This window comes from Podarcis vaucheri (genome assembly GCF_965113315.1).
Source record: "Podarcis vaucheri genome assembly, chromosome: 14".
Classification (NCBI taxonomy): domain Eukaryota; kingdom Metazoa; phylum Chordata; class Lepidosauria; order Squamata; family Lacertidae; genus Podarcis; species Podarcis vaucheri.
The window spans coordinates 17,379,781-17,397,948 of NC_138752.1; the positions used below are offsets into that span (position 1 = coordinate 17,379,781).

General features: G+C 45.7%; 1 long non-coding RNA gene across 2 annotated transcripts in view; it reads left to right on the top strand.

The window, feature by feature from the left end:
• Window positions 1-8,480, top strand: part of LOC309518593 — a 48,444-nt gene extending 39,964 nt beyond the window's left edge. For both annotated transcript variants that reach the window (XR_014213534.1, XR_014213535.1), the window contains exon 4: window positions 7,861-8,480. This is a non-coding gene — a long non-coding RNA (uncharacterized lncRNA). The remainder of the gene's footprint in view (window positions 1-7,860) is intronic.
• Window positions 8,481-18,168: the final 9,688 nt, after the last annotated feature.

Consider the following 18,168-nt stretch of genomic DNA (forward strand, 5'->3'; position numbering starts at 1 on the left):
TGGGGGTTGGACTAAATTACCCTTGGTGTCCCTTCCATCTCTATGATCTGCCTGCGGCAGCTGCCCTTTTCATATCTGGCATTTAAAAGGGCTAATTCTTTGACGGAATTCTGGAGCACAGAGAAACTTTTCTTGCTTTAGGGTGTCTGGCTCCATCACAGGGCTTGGACGGAAAGCTAGCAATAAATGAAAGATTTTAAAAATAGAAGCCTAATATTTTAGCCAGGTGGGAGGATGTGGAATGATGAACCAACCAAGGGCTGCCGTCCAGAGAAGCGACTGAAAACAAGACTTGACAAAGGCAAGATTTAAAAGTTTGTGCTAGGGTAGCAATGGCCCAGAGGAGATCAAGAGACTCTGCAGCGCAGCTCAGGAAGACCAAAGAGGGCAGCAGAGTTCAAAAGGAGAAGGTTGAAAGATTAGAGCAGCTTGGCAGCGGCTCAGCCAGGGCCACAATCAAAAGGCCACGCTAAAAATTGGACAATGTATAATGGGAAGGTCAGGAGTCAACTTTTGCTCTGAAGTCCTTTCAGGCAATTCACGATAGAAGAGATGAGCTTCCTGGTGTATTCTGCAAGCATCTGACCTTGAAAAATCCAGCTGTGGACTTGAGCGGCGCATCTCGGTGACAGATGCATCCTGGAAATCCACGTTAGCTCTGAGCGAACTTCTGCCAAGCGGCAGCTCTTCACAGGTTCCTGCTGACCTTGGCTATGAAACCCCCATTCGGATTTCCCTTAGAATTGTGCCAATGGGTAGCACTCGGTTCTCCCAGTAAGACCCCAAGGGGACCTTTCATTAATGCAGAAAGGAGACTCCAAATATGGACCTCTAGGCCTCTCTCTCAGGGTGCACCCCTGTCAGCAAAGTCACTTAAATGACACAAATGGGAGGGGGAGAGAGAAATCCTTATAACATTTTACTGAGGAAACTGAACAAAACTGGGTATTATTTGAGGAGAAAGGAACAGGAAGGTTTTGTCTTTTTTTAGTTCAGGCCTTGTACATAGCAGGCAGACGTTCAATGAAACATACAGAGAGAAAACTCCCTTGGAATGTCAGCTTTTGCTCCCTGACACCTGCACATGTGCCAGGGGTCAAATACTTCCTGGTTGGGTGGGACTTCAGCATTATAAGGTTACCTGATTACTAGGGCTGATGGGAATTGTAGTTCAGCAACATCTGGAGGGCCAAAAGTTTCTCAGTCCTGCAATATGGGAACACAGTAATCCACCTAGCTCAGCACTGTTGACCCTGACAGGCAAAAACTCTCCAGAGTTTCAGACAGGTGTCTCTCACAGTCCTATCTGGAGCTTGAAGCTGGTAACTTATGCAGGCCAGACAGACCCTCTATCCCTAATCTACATAGAAACAATATTTCTCTAGGACAATATTTCTTAATTTTTGATGGTAAGGTTGTGTAGCAGGTGTGTATATGTGTCTCTTTGTGTGTTTCTGAGTTGCTTAAATCTTTTGAACTTAGCAAATGTAACCTGAAGTAGACTTTCCGCAACCCCTCCTGAACCCAGCTGAACTTCATGTCCTTTCCTAATAAGCATGTTTTCCTTGCTTATTACGGCTTACTGAGTTTCTTTCTAATCTTTCAATTGCAGCTTTGAAAATAAGCATCTCGTATAACAGTTAATAGCGCTTATAAGAAAATGAAATGGGTGTGTGTGTGTGTGTGTGCAAATTTCTCTACCATAGCTGTGTTGACAAAAATAGCCTTGACTGTTAAGCACTCTCAAATACAGCTTTGAAATAAGAATATTCAAGAAGTGGGTTATTTGAGTTTGTCATTTATAGAAAAGTTGTCACTGCAGTGGTTATACCATAAAAATGGGGAGGGCACAGAGGGGGCAGAATGCATTTCATGAAGTGGGGAGGTAGCTTTTGCCAGAAATCTTCTCACATAGGTAAAGGTTAAGGACCCAAGGATGGTTAAGTCCAGTCAAAGGCAACTATGGGGTTGTGGCGCTCATCTCGCTTTCAGGCTGAAGGAGCCAATGTTTGTCAACAGACAGCTTTTCAGGTCATGTGGACAAGCATGAGTTAACTGCTTCTGGCACAATGGAACACCGTGATGGAAACCAGAGTGCACGGAAACACCGTTTACCTTCCCGCCACAGCAGTACCTATTTATCTACTTGCACTGGCGTGCTTTCAAACTGCTAGGTTGGCAGGAGCTGGGACAGAGCAACGGGAGCTCACCTCATGGAACCCCAGAAAACCCCTTACATCTCATGGAACCCCAGAAAATATCTGCATTGGTAGCATTTTCTAGTAGTTTCTTTTCATCTTCTTCTGAAACTCATCTTTTTCACTTCTAAGAAAGATGCTTAACCTTTCATTATGGTATGACACGGGAGCTCACTCCGGTGCGGGGATTCAAACCACCGACCTTCTGATCAACAAGCCCAAGAGGCTCAGTGGTTTAGACCACAGCGCCACCCACATCCCTTCTTATCACATAGAAGCAACCCAGGCATCAAAGAGAAAGCAAGGACGTCTGAACACAGATGTATCCTGTTTGCTCAAGTAAGGCTCAAGTGGAAGAAGAAGCCTTGTGATATCCTGACCTGTCCACAGTGCCCAAAGGCCACCATAGGTGGGATGAGTTAATCTAATGTAATCTCTTCTCCAATTCAGCATGAAAAGTTCAGATTTCTATTTCACACATAAGAGCAGCGATAGGGGACTTCAGTGCGGCCCTCTGAGCCTCTCTGTCTGGCCCCTGTGGCTGTTCTCAGGAAGAGAACATGGTGGAAGAAACGACTCTCCATCTGCACAAGTACCAAGTCCTGCCAAATGTTTATCTTGAGGCTGCCGCTTAACAAGAAACTGCTGGAGGGAGAAGAGAGTAGAAATATAATGCCCATTCCAATTTTTGCTTTCCTGAACCGGAGAGGAACAAACCTCGAGTCTATCCCAATGGGCACCCACTGACAGGAGCGAGCCAGCAGAAAAATGCACTGAGTAAGTTGGAGTTAACTCTTAGCAAAACCAGGATCTACACAGGAGTGGCAGGCCTAGTGAGCACAGCAACTCATCTCCGGCAGGTCGGGCCCCCTATGAAGCAGTTGCTGAGACTGAAGGTCCCTGCCTCTCCAGTCCCCTCCTCTCCAGGGTTTTTTCCCAAGCAATCTGAGACTGTAGCTGTGGAAAGCTAACTTCTCCTCTTCCCTCTTCACGCCTCTCCTGGTTCTGGCAGACCGGTGGGAGGGGAGCTTGTCGCAAAGATCTGTGCCTCTTGACCAGCCAGACTCCTCCCTGCCTCTTGGCTTCCAGCTTCTGCCCCTGATTCTGGACATCTCTCTTCTACAGACCCTCCCTGCTCACCAAGCCCTGTTTCCTCTTCAGCTTCTGCAACAACCTCCTCACAGTCTTATCCCTCTGACCACTCATCGTCATCCCACCATCAGTCCCCTGGCTCTGAAATTCCTTCCCTCGGGGGTTCCCCAGCTGGTTCCTCCCTGTGACGTTAACATATGAGAGAGTGCTGGAGGTGAAATAGTTAAACAGGTTGCCTAGTCAGGACCCGGGGGGGTGGAGTCAGTGGGACTATAAAACCAGCTCTGGAAGGGCCAAAGGAGAGAGTTCGTTGGAGAGTTCATTGGGAGTTGGGTGGTTGGTTGGAGTGGAAGTGAATTGGGCTAGAGTTGAGGGTAGGTTGAGTTAGTGTAGCGAAATAAGTTGAGTCAGGAACAGTTAGGAGCTAGGCAGACAAGTAAATATCTGAGGGGTGGTTTAGTGAGTGAGAGCAGGTAGCGGAAGTTGTAGGTCTGGATGTAATGAATGTAATTGACTCATACAGTTTATGAAACCACACGCTTGTTAAACTGCAATAAATAAACAAATGTTTATGTTCCAATTTAACCCTGACTGGACTCAGTATTGTCCCAGGTAGGGCCTGGGTGGTGGCAGTGAGAAATAAAGTGGTGGCACAGGGATCAATACGGTGAAACCTTCGGGGACCCTGTGTGATCGCACCACTCCCTCCATTCCTCTCCATCCAACCAGTCTGTGACACCCACCCCTGATCAAGACGGTTGAAATTAGGAGTGGCCTAATGGCCCTCCAGGGACGCAGGTGGCGCTGTGGGTTAAACCACAGAGCCTAGGACTTGCTGATCAGAAGGTCGGCGGTTCGAATCCCCGTGACAGGGTGAGCTCCCGTTGCTCGGTCCCTCTCCTGCCAACCTAGCAGTTCGAAAGCATGTCAAAGTGCAAGTAGATAAATAAGTACTGCTCCGGCGGGAAGGTAAACGGAGTTTCCGTGCGCTGCTCTGGTTCGCCAGAAGCAGCTTAGTCATGCTGGCCACATGACCCGGAAGCTGTACGCCGGCTCCCTTGGCCAATAAAGCGAGATGAGCACCGCAACCCCAGAGTTGGTCACGACTGGGCCTAATGATCAGGGTTCCCTTTCCCTTTACCTTTAATGACCCTCCTTGGGTGTCATTGCCTGGCTGGAATGTGTCCTTGAACTCTTAAGTGCATCTTTTGCTTCCCTGGGTGGAGCATAGAGAGAGATGGGTGAAAGTGTATAGAAACTAACATACTAGTTTCAACACTCAACACTTGACACGCATTGCTGTGCTCACTTGTGCCTCTGACCACCCCTTTCACTGTCCCGTGGGCTCCTGGAAGGCAGTGCCCCATTTGCCCTACTGGGCCAGCCTTCCACTGGGACCCAGGACTTTGCTGCCCACATGTATTTTTAGCTCTCAACCGGTGTAACGTGTGAAAATGTTTCATTTGCTTTGCGTTGCTCGCTTTGCTTGATCTTGCTGCATCCCCCTCTCTCCGCAGTGAAGCTGAAATAGCTCCTCTCTATTTATTCCCTCCCCACAACCAATTTTGAAATTTAAAATCCTGCGCAGCTCCCAGCAAAACAGATATTATCAGCCACCTATCACCTCTGTTTCTGGCTTCTCCCGTCTCTCTCTGACCCTCTATGCTTTTTCGAGCTATGATTATTGCTTCCAGGAATGAGCCAGGAGATGAATGTGTTAGCATTGCCAGCACGCTCATTTTCTGCATTAAGTGACAAGTTCCCTGCCACTGGTTTTTAAATGCCTGTAATTAAAGAGGCAGGAGTGCTTGTAATGTCAAAGGTCCAGTGAATGGAAATAGAACAGGGTAGAAATGACAGCCCCGTTAAGGAAGCGGAACGATCCATTTCAGTTAGTTAGATCGATTGCGCCAGCATAATCTGATCAACTCCTATTGATCTCAGTTTTGCGCCCGCCGTGTAAATGTTGCATTTCAGCACCCTGCAAGCCTGAAATGTTTGGACACCGTTTTCACAGCTAGGGGAGGGACCACAGCTTAGCAACAGAACAAATACTTTGTGCGCCAAAGGTCCCTGCCATCTCCAGTTAAAAACAAATGGGGGGGGGAGAGATAGCTTAGTCGGTAGAGCATGAGACTCTTAATCTCAAGGTTGTGGGTTCAAGTCTCATGTTGGGTAAAAGATTCCTGCACTACAAGGGGTTGCACTGGATGATCATCACGGTCCCTTCCAACTCTACAATTATGCGATTCTGTGATTATAGTTAATGCTAGTCCCACTCAGAGTGGACCCATTGAAATAAATAAAATCATGGTAGTATCCTTCAATGAGTAGGATACAATCCACAGTCTGGTGCTCCCCTAGTGGGGCATTTTGTAGTTTCAGCACATTATGCAGAATCTATCCTTTGGGGCCAATGAAAGGGTACACCAGCCTAATCTGGGAATGTGGACTGGGTGCTAGGACTACTCCCTCACTCTCTATCTTGTTTTGGAAGCAAATCCAGCTACAATTTCAATAGGACACACTTCTAAGTAAATGGCTTAAGGGGGAGAAAAAACGACAACCCACTTATAGTCCCAGAATTAAACTTTTGACTAGGAGACAAAGCCTTTAGATCAGGGGTCCCCAAACTTTTTTCAAAGAGGGCCAGATCTGATGAAGTGAACATGCGTGAGGGCCGACCAAAGTTGTTGACCTTTTTTCCCCCAATTTTACCCCAAAGTTGTTGAGCTTTTTAAAGGATTTTACCCCAGGACATATACTGCCATGGGGGCCAGATTAAATTGACTGGTGGGCCGGATTAGGCCCCTAGAGCGGACTTTGGACATGCCTGCTTTAGATGATTAGAAATCCATCCACTCATACTTTTTCTCAACTGGCCAAAAACAATCACTCAAGCTACATACTCTTTAACCACCTTTGAGCAAATAGTTGACCCCATTAACCCGTTAGGAAAATGAATAATTTCCCAAATACATAAGATACTAGTTCAGTTGGCTTTGTCCCCACTTACGCTTTTAAAGAGGTACACCGATGGCGCAAACACCCTGCAAAATTGCATAAAATCAGCCAAAATACCTCTCCTTTATGCTGGCGAGATTGTAAACTTCCTGAATCACTGTACCACACATATGGTGGTAGTGTCCAAAATTTGTTTCCTTTGCGGGGAAAAGTTTTCCATACCACAAACCAGATTAGGAAATACTTACTCCAAAATAGCACTATTATCTTATTTTCTTTTAGATGCTCAAGGAATGCCTATAAAAGTTCTTTTTACCCATTTGCCAGAGTAACAATTGCCAGGTTTTGGAGGACTCTTAAAGTAAATCCCATTAAAGCCTGGCTGTCACAGATATAGGACTCTATTCTTACTGTCAGGGACTGGGCAGAGGAGGAATGGTGACTCAAAGTACATTTAAGCATGCAATTTTACTCACCTGTATTCCGAAGTGGGAGGCCTGTACAACATGATTTTTTATGAACATTATAACATGCTGCTCAGGCTGTAATTCACGGTGTCTTAAATCAGCCTCCAGTGAGTCTACTTGGAAATCTTGTCCATTGTATTCTCCTAAGCAATTCTTCCCCTATCAATCTTATGCTTCCAAATCCTAATCCTATTTTACACCTTTCCTGGTGTTTCAAAACCTCCTTTAGCACATTTGTGCAGTTATCACTCATGCACAGAATGAGCAGCTGAACATTCCTTAATAGTTTCTGACACTTATCTTCCTCATCAATCCTCATTGTTTATCATCAAACTCCTCATAGTGACAAAGGATGATTCAAGAGCACAGATCTTAAAGTGGAAGCTGGTGTCAGAAACTCTTCCTTGACTGCCCTGCTGAGGTGTGTGTCAGTAATAGTGCTGCTATGAAAAGCAAAACACTGCTTGAAAAGAAAACCCACAGCATTTTGGGAAGAATGGTTCGGCTTAGCTGCAACAAAACCAGAAATTTGCTCACTCCCTCTACAGTATGAAATGGTGCAGTCCAGCAGGGATGGAGGAGAAATTTGATCCAGTTTGCATTTACAGTGGTACCTTGGGTTACATACGCTTCAGGTTACAGACTCCGCTAACCCAGAAGTAGTGCTTCAGGTTAAGAACTTTGCTTCAGGATGAGAACAGAAATTGTGCTCTGGCAGCGGCAGCAGGAGGCCCCATTAACTAAAGTGGTGCTTCAGGTTAAGAATAGTTTCAGGTTAAGAACAGACCTCTGGAACGAATTAAGTACTTAACCCGAGGTACCACTGTAAAGGTGATCCTACCCAACTTTCACCTTTTAAAGCAATGCACAAACTGAAACACAGTCAGTCTTCGAAATGTACACTTAACTGAATTTTTCAATGCATTTCTCCAGGCAGGTAATGTGTACAAAAGTATGTAGAGTTTAATCTGCATAAAGATGCGTATATTGGTGAAAATAATATACAAACAGTGAAATTATATGTGGGGAAATTGTATGGGGGAAATGTGTATGTTAGGCAAAATTCCATACAAGCATGTGTATTAGGAAAAATCAGTACTTAAATACTGAAGAATTTTAAAAAGGACCTTTTTTTTAAGAGAGCAAACTGTTGTGGAAATGTGGAGAAGTGGAAAAATGAGAAACTGAGAGAAACAAAAACTGACAAATTCACCCATCTCTACAGTCCAACAAAACCTTCGTTCCTATTGCCTCCACCCATAACCCAAACTGGTACACTCAAAGTAAAGCTTTACCTGTCCACTAATGCTGATTGTATAGATTGGCACACTAGAGTCAAAGAGCTGGTACATACATAACATCATCTGGTCTCTTAGCCTTGGTCATATTCTCCAATTAATCCAGGCCAGGGATTGTCTGAGGTCACACCCAGATGGTCTGTTTATGCAGCATCCATCCTGATCGTTTGCATTGAGTTTATACAACATCCACTGTTTACTGAGCATGCATTCTGATTTGTTTCCAGAGAGGTTATGTAAAAAAAAAAAAGTGTTTTCCCAGACTTTCTGGTGCATTTCCCACCAATTTCCTAACTGTAAAATGCCAGAGTTTGGGGCTTTTTTTGGAAGGTGGTTTGTTGCACAAGAACACCAAATCCACTCAAACGGCACAACCTGAATTTGTTGACCTGCCGCTGAATCCCAGCTGAATATTTCCAAAATGGCATATAGAAACGCATCATATTAGGGGAAACTGCTTGCAAAAAAATGCTTATATTAAGAGAAATGTGTACTAAAATGCTGGCAAATTTTTAAATAATAATAATAAAATTGGAAACTGATGTGGAAAGAGAACTGATTTTAAAATCTGAAAGATAAGAAACTGAAATTGATAGATTTGTCCACTGCTACAAATACATGCATGTTATGCACACCTTCCCCTACAAATTTTGCGATGTGGTTACAAAATTCATAGGAGTCCTGTTTTTGTAGGATATGCATTGTTTGGGAATGTGCAAAATTAGGTAGGTTCATAAGAAAAAGTGTATGGAACCAAATCGCTCCCTCATTTTTAGTTCCTCTTATCCGTTGCTACTCAGTTATTGCAGACTTTCTTTTTCAAAAATAATAATCACAAACTGGAAATAAGGCAAAGTCAGCTTAAGCCTGGATAAAATGAGAAGCTGAAAGAAGCCAGAAGAGATAGATTTTTCTCCGCTTGCTGCTCTACTGTGCTTGCTCTGTTTCTTTTCCTTTACTGAAGCATCCTTGTGGATGTCTCCTCAAACCTCTGTTTTAAATATCAAACACCAGAGAAGTCACATTAGTGATTCAGCCACTTCAGATGCTGGAGACCTTGAAATCCAATTTAATCCATTCACAAGTGCTTGAAATCTTCAGTGTAGAGCAGTTCTGTTAAATGGCCGCTTGGCAAATATCTTTTGGAAGGTTGTTATTAATTTAAGCTCATTCCATCACATTTACGGTGCACCCAGCCCTCTGCCCGGCCATCTGTAATAGTGCCCATTGTCTTAAACATTTCTGCAGTCTTGGTTAAGCTTATAATTACTCCTGTCAATTCACAGCACTGGGTATATGGCTTTAGGGATCTTTCATTCACTCTTATCAGGCACAATGAATGCAGACGGTTCAGATTTCAAGTTCATCCTGCTGGCTCAAGAGGGAATGGGGGGGGGTGGAATGAGGGAAGGGGACTGGAAGGAAGAGACACACAGAAGATACAGATTCCATCCTACAGGAAAACGTGATGGCCTTTTAGAGACTTTGACCTGGTAACAAATTGCTTGGGGAAGAGTCAAAGCTCAGTGGTAGAACATCGACTTTGCTCGATGAAGAAGGTAAAAGGTAAAGGGACCCCTGACCATTAGGTCCAGTCGTGGCCGACTCTGGGGTTGCGGCGCTCATCTCGCTTTATTGGCTGAGGGAGGAGGTGTACAGCTTCCAGGTCATGTGGCCAGCATGACTAAGCCGCTTCTGGCAAACCAGAGCAGCACACGGAAACGCCGTTTACCTTCCCGCCAGGGTGGTACCTATTTATCTACTTGCACTTTGACGTACTTTTGAACTGCTAGGTTGGCAGAAGCAGGGACTGAGCAATGGGAACTCACCCCGTCACAGGGATTCGAACCACTGACCTTCTGATCGGCAAGTCCTAGGCTCTGTGGTTTAACCCACAGCGCCACCCGATGAAGAAGGACTCGGGTTCAATTCCTGCCATCTGCAAGAAGCCTGAGAAGGACTTCTGCGTTAGACCCAGGAGAGCCATGCAAGTCAGTGTTGTCAGTAGGCATGGGTGAATCTGTAATAATAATAATAATTTATTATTTATACCCCGCCCATCTGACTGGGTTTCCCCAGCCACTCTGGGCGGCTTCCAACAGAATATTAAAATACAATAGTCTATTAAACATTAAAAACTTCCCTAAACATGGCTGCCTTCAGATGTCTTCTAAAAGTCCGGTAGTTGTTTTTCTCTTTGACATCTGGTGGGAGGGCGTTCCACAGGGCAGGTGCCACTACCGAGAAGGCCCTCTGCCGGGTTCCTTGTAACCTGGCTTCTTGCAGTTTCAGTTTCTCTCTCCCCCCCCCCCACCTCAATCTTACTTTCAGCTCTCAGCATTTCCACAACAGATTCCATTATTTTTTTTAAAAAAAATTAAAAAATAGTCCCCATGAAAATTCATCATTTTGGTGTGCATTTCTCCTACCATGCACATTGATATGCACATTTATGGAATCATAGAATCTTAGAGTTGAAGGGACCCCGAGGGTCATCTAGTCCAACCCCCTGCAATGGCAGGAATCTCAGCTAAAGCATCCATGACAGATGGCCATCCAACCTCTGCTTAAAAACCTTCAAGGAAAGAGAGTCCACCACCTCTTGTGGGAGTCGTTCCACTGCCGAACTACTCTTACCTGTCAGAAAGTTTTTTTGAAGGTTTAGTCATAATCTCCTTTTTTGTAACAGCCTTTGGTTCAAGTCCTACCGTCCAGAGCAGGAGAAAACAAGCATGTTCCCTCACAAAGCAGTTTCCTCTAACATAATGCATTTTTGTCTACAATTCCAATGCGCACACTTAGTAAATGCCCATTTGCACACACTACTTGTCTGGGCAAGTGCGTTGCAAAATTCGCAGGAGTATGAATTTCAAAGGATGGCTGAGTTTCAGTTCACGCCCCCTTTCAGAAAGTGTGGATTTAGGTGGCTTGACTTTAAATGTGAACCAAATTTCATTCTGCCCCACTCCCATCTCTAGCTGTCAACACTCAGCTAGACGGACCAATGGGCTGACTTGGGAGAAGGTACTTTCCTAGTTCTAACATTTATGCCGTTTCTAAGGGTTTAAGTGCTTCACATGTTAGTCCAGAGTTTCCCAAACTTGGGTCTCCAGCTGTTTTTGGACTACAGCTCCCATCACCCATAACTAACAGGACCAGTGCTCAGGCATGATGGGAAATGTAGTTCAAAAACAGCCGGAGACCCAAGTTTGGAAACCCTGTGTTAGACTTGTTCAGACTGCTTCCATGAATACATTAAACGTATGGAGAAAGGGGGAGATTGGGACCCACCATGACTGCACATATTGCTGGTCCTGCCTCCTTGATGCAGGCAGTGACTCTGGGATGTCAGAATGGAAAGGAAGCACCTTCTGTCTTCTGCCATCAAGTGGGTAGGGCTGCCATGCCCAGTACAATATATACAGTATTTTTCACTCTATAAGACGCACCAGATTTTTGTAGGAGGAAAACAAGAAAAAAAAAATTCTGAATCTCAGAAGCCAGAACAGCAAGAGGGATCGCTGTGCAGTGAAAGCAGCAATCCCTCTTGCTGTTCTGGCTTCTGGGATAGCTGCGCAGCCTGCATTCACTCCATAAGACGGACACATATTTCCCCTTACTTTTTAGGAGGGAAAAAGTGAGTCTTATAGAGCAAAAAATACGGTACGTATCTAGCCCCCCAAACTGTACTCTAACCAGGGCAGCTTCCTGTTAATACATTCTAGCACACGGGGGGGGGGGGGAATAAAATAGCAGTGCTCCTGACATCAGTACTATGCTAGAGTATTATATTCAATACACTTGCAAATATGGGAGCTTCTGAGGGAATCTTTTCCCCAGTAATTTGAATCCACCCATGATTATCTTTCTTCAAATTGCCAACTATTATGAATGTCCCATTAAACATAGAGGGGGAAGTAAGCTATCAATATGTTTCAATCTCACTTAATCCTTTTCATAGTGCCTTTTGTTGAAATACTCTGATCGGACTTGTCTTCACTTCACTGTGGGAATCAGGTCAGTGGACTAAATGGAAACACATGGACGTGACCCAACCGGACTGATCTTCTGTTCTTATGACCCACAATGGTGCAGAGAAGCCACCTAGTTGCATTGGAGCATCTAGATCTGCTTTCTGGTGTGTCCGTCCACCAGATCAGACAGAGTCATGACCCAATCCTTCAGAAGAACCCTTTCAATATTTGGTTTTGCAGGTACCCTGAGCATTCCTGGAAAATTACTTTTCAAACTATTGGTGGCTACTTGCCATGATGACTACACTCTGCACCCACAGTCAAAGGTGGTATGTTTCTGGAAAATGTAGGAGGCGATAGTGCTGTGGTGCTCAGGTCCTGTTTATGGGCTTCCCATGGGCATCTGATTGGCCACTGTGAGAGCAGGATACTGGACTAGATGGGCCAATGGCCAGATCCAGCAAAGGTGTTCTGATGTTCTTTTGAGTAACAGTGAGAGAGGAGCTGCTTTCTTTCTGCCCCGTCTATGGGCTTCCTGGAAGAATCTGACTGGCCACTGTGCATAGCTGTCAACCGTCCCTTATTTGGTGGGAAAGTCCCTTATCCCAGCGCCGTGTCCCGCTGCTGTCCCTTATTGATGATGTCCCTTAAATTTCCCGGGTTTCAAAGGAAGCAGCTCCTCTCCCTCCCTCCCTGCCGGCCAGGGAGGAGGGAGGCTCCAACTGTGTTGCTTGGCTGTGTTGCTCACCCAATAAGGAGTCTAAGAACGACTGGGGGGTGGAGCTTGCATGCCTTGTGCCGATCAAGTCGGCCGCGTTGCCTGGGGACTCGCCTTTGCTCAGCGCTTCCCAGCGGAGAGGTGACGGTGGTTTTCCTTGCTGCATCCCCTTTGCCGGGTTGCTGCGCTGTGGGAACCACTGCTTGAGGCTTCGTTTGGCTGCTGGCTGGGCTTTCTGCCTATGGCTCAGAGGGGCTCAGAAGTTGAACATACCTGTGCTCTGAAAATCCCTTATTTTGGCTGCTGATCCCTTATTTTCGAGGCTGCTGGTCCCTTATTTTCAAATCTGTAAGTTGACAGCTATGCCACTGCGAGAACAAGTTGCTGAATTAGATGGACCATTGGCTGGATCCAGCAGAGCTTTTCTGATGTTCTTATGTAAAGATAAGCAGTTCTGCTCTCCTGGCGCTTAGCCCCTTTTCTCCCTTCCCACTCACCCCCTTTTTTTCATTTTCTTTATATTGTAAAATGAGTAACAGGAGCCATAGTTTTCCAGACGCTGGCTGGGCTTCCCTAAGGAGGCACGGGAAGTGCTTTGAGACCATGCACATTCCACTTTGACCCCATCCAGGTTAATTCTTGTGTTTTGCCCTGATCAAGCTAGGAGTTAAGCTACCAACCTGCTCTCTTAATCCCCTTGCGGTAAGTCTAATGCAGTCACCCGCAAGGTCATTCTGCGTCTCTGCTTGTTGTGTTGATTGACACCCCACACACCTCAAGCCCCCTTTCCCTCTCTGATTTAGAAAAAAGAGAGAGCACAAAACCTGTGCAGTCTGATGACTCAATCTTTCCTTGTCTAGCTGGAAATCGTCACGTTTAATGAATAGCTCATTTGAGGATATTGGATCCAGCTGCATATGTTCCTCCTATGTTCGCTTTTCTTCAGCCCGGTGCCTTGAGGATGTGCAGGTCATGCTCAAACACACCCGCTCCGTCTTCCAAATGGAAAGAGTTAGGGTCAGCCCAAGAATTCTTTTCATGTGGATATCAACTTACTCAGGCTTTCAGAGGCCCAACAGAAACCCAGTTGGGAGTCAATTGTGGATTACCCAGCACTTAACATGACTTTCCCAGCAATCTATTGGTTTTAAATTGGGTGGAGGGTTAGCAACAGTAATGGTGGGGAATCCCAATTTTCCCTTATCCATAATTTATACTAGCGGGGTGTTTATTATTGCTGTGATATACAAAATGGCATTTGTGGGATGTTTGGGGCCCTGGTGGGTGGCAGGGTCTGGGTTTGAGCAGAAAATGAGTTAGGACAGGTGGTGAGTAGGAAATAAATTAGGACAGAACCAGCAAAAGTTAAAAACCATTGCGTCTCCCGGTTGCTCATAGAAGCATATTGTAGGGCTCTTACTGTAGCCTCATCAACTCACACTGTTGATCAAAACACATTTATTCAAACAATATATTGCTCTTGCATGCAACCATTTACCCTTAATGGGTTAGAATCTGACCCTGTGATGCAGTTATTAGAGACTACAGTCTTAAACACACATACCTGGGAGTAAGTTCCATTGAATCCAATTGGTTATAGCCAATGTTGGTCCTATTCAGAGTAGACCCATTATGACTCACTTGTGTCCATTAATTCCAATGGGATTGCTCTGAGAATAATTCAGTTAGCTAGCACCCATGGAGCTTATTTCTCAGTAGGCATGTATGGAAGTGCTGTGGGACTATCAGATGTGGTCCTACATCAGAGTCACAGAGTGAGCTGTTCAGTAAATTACACAGTTCAAAGTTGGAGTTACCTCTTTATTAGTACAAAAACACTATCTTCACAGACTTGGCTGAGTTTCAGGCCTAATGAGCACAGCAGCTCATTTCCTGTAGGTATGACTCCATGAAATCAATTGCTGAGATTAAAGGTCTTCACCTCCCCAAGCCGTCTACGTCTCCTCCTCTCCAGGGCTTTTTCTGAGCAATCAGAGACTGCGTCTGTGTAGAGCCTGCCATTGCTCTCCCCTTTTCATGCCTCTCCTGATTCTATGAGTCTATTAAAAACAATATAATGCAACAGATAGATACAGATGCTGATCTGGAAAGCTAGTAGAAGTAATTCCATTCCGACTTTATTGTGCTACACAAACCCAGACCCTCCATGTGTCCCTATTTTCCAGGGACATCCCTGATTTAGAGAAGTCATCCTGGTTTCTGATTTGATCCTGGAATGTTCAGCTTTTCCTTAAAGGTAAAGGGAAAGGGACCCCTGACAATTAGGTCCAGTCATGGCCGACTCTGGCGTTGCGGCGCTCATCTCGCTTTATTGGCCGAGGGAGCCGGCGTACAGCTTCCGGGTCATGTGGCCAGCATGACTAACCACTTATGGCGAACCAGAGCAGCGCACGGAAACGCTGTTTACCTTCCTGCCGCAGCGGTACCTATTAATCTACTTGCACTTTGACATGCTTTCGAACTGCTAGGTTGGCAGGAGCAGGGGCCGAGCAATGGGAGCTCAAACCGTCGCGGAGATTCGAACCGCCGACCTTCCGATCGGCAAGTCCTAGGCTCTGTGGTTTAACCCACAGCACCACCCACATCCCTCTCGCTTTTCTTTAGGATGTCTCTATTTTCATTGGAGAAATGTTGGAGGGTATGGAGTTATAGGGAAGTTAAAAAAAAAGTTTTACTATGTTTTTATATGTGTTAGAAGCTGCGCAGAGTGGTTGGGGCAACCCAGTAAGATGTGCGGGGTATAAATAGTAAAATTATCATTATGGAATGGGACGTTCCTATACTCATCGGAGAAATGTTGGAGGGTGAAAGAGGAGAGCGCAAAATATGGTCTGAAGCTCAACATCAAAAAAACGAAGATCATGGCCACTGGTCCCATCACCTCCTGGCAAATAGAAGGGAAAGAAATGGAGGCAGTGAGAGATTTTACCGTATTTTTCGCCCCATAGGGCACACCGGCCCATAAGGCACACCTAGTTTTTTTGGGGGGGGAATAAAGGAAAAAAATTATTCCCCCCCCAGGTGCGAGGCTGTGGCGGGGGAAGCCCGAGCTTCCCCTGACCCCAGCCCCCGGAACAGGCTGCTCTCCGCAAGCCGTGGGAGCCCTCCTCAGCGCCGGGGCTTCGGGATAAGAGGCAGCTCTGCGCAAGCCGGGGGAGCCCGGCAGGAACTCCCGCAGGCTCCCAAGGCTTGCGGATAGCTTCCTGAAGCCTGGAGAGTGAGAGGGGTTGGTGCGCACCGACCCCTCTCGCTCTCCAGGCTTCAGCGAAAGCCTGCATTCGCCCCATAGGATGCACACACATTTCCTCTTCATTTTTGGAGGGGGCAAAGTGCGTCCTATAGGGCGAAAAATAAGGTACTTTCTTGGGCTCCGTGATCACTGCAGATGGTGACAGCAGCCACAAAATTAAAAGACGCCTGCTTCTTGGGAGAAAAGCAATGACAAACCTAGACAGCATCTTAGAAAGCAGAGACATCACCTTGCCAACAAAGGTCCGTATAGTTAAAGCTATGGTTTTCCCAGTAGTGATGTATGAAAGTGAGAGCTGGACCATATTTAAGGCTGATCGCTGAAGAATTGATGCTTTTGAATTGAGAGTCCCATGGACTGCGAGAAGATCAAACCTATCCATTCTTAAGGAAATCAGCCCCGAGTGCTCACTGGAAGGACAGATCCGGAAGCTGAGGCTCCAATACTTTGGCCACGTCACGAGAAGAGAAGACTCCCTGGAAAAGACCCTGATGTTGGGAAAGATGGAGGGCACAAGGAGAAGGGGATGACAGAGGACAAGATGGTTGGACAGTGTTCTCGAAGCTGCCAGCATGAGTTTGACCAAACTGCAGGAGGCAGTGGAAGACAAATGTGCCTGGCATGCTCTGGTCCATGGGGTCACAAAGAGTCGGACACGACTAAACGACTAAACAACAACAACATGCAAACACACAAACACCCACACAGCAGAAGCTTATCGATTTATGAAGAACATAAGAAGAGTGTGCAGGATCAGGCCAGCAACCCATTGTTACAGTGGCCAACAAGATGCTCGTGGGAAACCAGTGAGTAGCACCTGAGCTCGACAGCACTCTCCCTGCCTGTGAATCTCAGTGACTGAGATTCAGAGCTCTACTGCCTATGGCAGATGTGGTAGAACATCACAGCTATGGTTAGCAGCCATTGTTCTCGGACAGCTAGGAGAAAAAACATAGAGTGGTACCTCGGGTTAAGTACTTAATTAGGATGGAAGACTGAAGAAACCCCAACTGAAGAATCATGGCAAGAAAAATTGATGGACGGTGCAGAACTGGCCAAACTGACATATAAGCTACAGGACAAGGATAACTGTGACTTTAAAGATGAATGGGAACCCTTTACAAAGTATTTGAAGAAGCAACAAAGCGAACTAGACTACTTGGCTGGCTTTGAATAAACATTCACAAACTTTTTATTGATAATAATCAGCTAAATAGCTTGAGGATCTACACAACTTTGTAACATGGAGAAAACAGCATTCTCAGAGAAATCAAAGGCTGGAACTGAGGGAAGCCGGGGGTGGGTGGGTTTTGTGTGGGAGGGTGGGGGGGGAGGAAAAATGGGGGGGAGAGAGAAGGATGATATGTTTCTGGATAATATGTTTTGTTTTAATTTTGAATAAAAAAAGTGTTGTTTTTTTTTTAAAAAGAACTTAATTAGTTCTGGAGGTCCGTTCTTAACCTGAAATTGTTCTTAACCTGAGGTACCACTTTAGCTAATGGTGCCTCCTGCTGCCGCCACGCCGCCGGAGCAGAATTTCTGTTCTCATCCTGAAGCAAAGTTCTTAACCCGAGGTACCATTTCTGGGTTAGCGGAGTCTGTAACCTGGAGCGTCTGTAACTCGAGGTACCACTGTAGTGTGGTGGGGGTTTTTTTATCACATAAAACATTGCTATTCCCATTGTTCTGAAATGCCATAGGAAGAGGAGAGGGTGGGAGGTAACGAAGGATTTTAGAAAGCCAGGGGGAGGGGGGAATAAAGAGGAAATGGACAGGAAGGAAGGAACTCTGATGGAATGGAAGAATGGGTGCAGCAACAATTGCTTGTACTGACGATTGTTCTTTGCCACACCATTCCCAAACCAGCACGGATATCTTTGGAAGGGCTTACTTTCTGCATGATTTTTGTATGATTGTTAACCCCGTGAAGATCTTCTGTAATTAAGACTTTTGTTTCAGTGTATCTGAAGAAGTGTGCATGCACACGGAAGTTCATACCAATAACAAAATTAGTTGGTCTCTAAGGTGCTACTAGGGATGCGAGTGGCGCTGTGGGTTAAACCACAGAGCCTAGGACTTGCCGATCAGAAGGTTGGCGGTTCGAATCCCCACGACGGGGTGAGCTCCCATTGCTTGGTCCTTTCTCCTGCCAACCTAGCAGTTCAAAAGCACATCAAAGTGCAAGT